Source organism: Oncorhynchus masou, chromosome 30, assembly GCF_036934945.1.
Source record: "Oncorhynchus masou masou isolate Uvic2021 chromosome 30, UVic_Omas_1.1, whole genome shotgun sequence".
NCBI lineage: Eukaryota > Metazoa > Chordata > Actinopteri > Salmoniformes > Salmonidae > Oncorhynchus > Oncorhynchus masou.
Window position 1 is genome coordinate 22,293,749 of NC_088241.1, and position 2,201 is coordinate 22,295,949.

Consider the following 2,201-nt stretch of genomic DNA (forward strand, 5'->3'; position numbering starts at 1 on the left):
GTACTATCTCATTCTCTCTCCCACATTAGATTTTACAAAGGTCATCAATACAGTTGAAGTCGGAAGTATATATATACTAAGAGATTTACGTACAAAGGAGGTGAATACATTTGCAGGCACCACTTTTCCGTTTGACATTTTTTTAAATTTTTTGGAACAATTTTTTTAATCATTTCACTTCACCAATATGAACTATTTTTTTATGTCCATTCATGAAATCCAAATAAAAATCTATTTAAATTACAGGTTGTAATGCAACAAAATAGGAACGATGACAAGGGAGATAAATACCTTTTCAAGCACTGTATAGTGTATGTTTTAGATATTCAATAAAATATATATATATATTTTAAAGGGATAATGCTTTCACCTGGATTCACCTGGTGAGTCTACAGTATGTCATGGAAAGGGCATATGTTCTTAATGTTTTGAACACTCGGCATATATTTCAAGCTTGATGTTAAGCTGTTTTTACATTGTGTCATAGAATATGTACTGCAGTCAGAACAGCCGTCTATAAATTGTCCACGACTTTGTTTGCATTAGTGTGGTAATGATATTCTACGAGCCTTGTTAAAAGACAGCTTAAGGTCATGATGGTTTACAAGCGGAGCAGTGAATACTTTATCTGCCCCTGTAGAACTGCCGAGTCTTTCAGAGTGCATAAAACAGCGAGGGAATCCCCTGTGGGATCGTGGTATACTAGCCCCACCATATCTTTTCAGATTTTCCACCCAGGTGTTTAAGAGAATTAATTGTGGAGTTTGGTTCATCTCCCAGCCAAGGCTCAGGCTTGGATAGCTTTCAATAAAGCCCAGTGATTGTATGTGAATAGCTTGGTCTTAGATCTGTTTGTGCTGTCTTGAATAATAATGACCATAGGAGTTGGTAAGACACCACACACAGATCTGGGACCAGAGGAGAATACAGAACAAACAGGCCTGGGATCAGAGATCAATACAGCACAAACAGGTCTGGGACCAGGCTACAAGACAGTAAAAACAGGCCTGGGACCAGGCTACAAAAACCAGGCACCTCAAAATCAAATGCCAACCGTATTACCTCCCAAGATAATTATCTTTGGTTATAGTCACATACAGTATATAGTGCCTTGCGAAAGTATTCGGCCCCCTTGAACTTTGTGACATTTTGCCACATTTCAGGCTTCAAACATAAAGATATAAAACTGTATTTTTTTGTGAAGAATCAACAACAAGTGGGACACAATCATGAAGTGGAACGACAGTTATTGGATATTTCAAACTTTTTTAACAAATCAAAAACTGAAAAATTGGGCGTGCAAAATTATTCAGCCCCTTTACTTTCAGTGCAGCAAACTCTCTCCAGAAGTTCAGTGAGGATCTCTGAATGATCCAATGTTGACCTAAATGACTAATGATGATAAATACAATCCACCTGTGTGTAATCAAGTCTCCGTATAAATGCACCTGCACTGTGATAGTCTCAGAGGTCCGTTAAAAGCGCAGAGAGCATCATGAAGAACAAGGAACACACCAGGCAGGTCCGAGATACTGTTGTGAAGAAGTTTAAAGCCGGATTTGGATACAAAAAGATTTCCCAAGCTTTAAACATCCCAAGGAGCACTGTGCAAGCGATAATATTGAAATGGAAGGAGTATCAGACCACTGCAAATCTACCAAGACCTGGCCGTCCCTCTAAACTTTCAGCTCATACAAGGAGAAGACTGATCAGAGATGCAGCCAAGAGGCCCATGATCACTCTGGATGAACTGCAGATATCTAAAGCTGAGGTGGGAGACTCTTTCCATAGGACAACAATCAGTCATATATTGCACGAATCTGGCCTTTATGGAAGAGTGGCAAGAAGAAAGCCATTTCTTAAAGATATCCATAAAAAGTGTCGTTTAAAGTATGCCACAAGCCACCTGGGAGACACACCAAACATGTGGAAGAAGGTGCTCTGGTCAGATGAAACCAAAATTGAACTTTTTGGCAACAATGCAAAACGTTATGTTTGGCGTAAAAGCAACACAGCTCATCACCCTGAACACACCATACCCACTGTCAAACATGGTGGTGGCAGCATCATGGTTTGGGCCTGCTTTTCTTCAGCAGGGACAGGGAAGATGGTTAAAATTGATGGGAAAATGGATGGAGCCAAATACAGGACCATTCTGGAAGAAAACCTGATGGAGTCTGCAAAAGACCTGAGACTGGGAC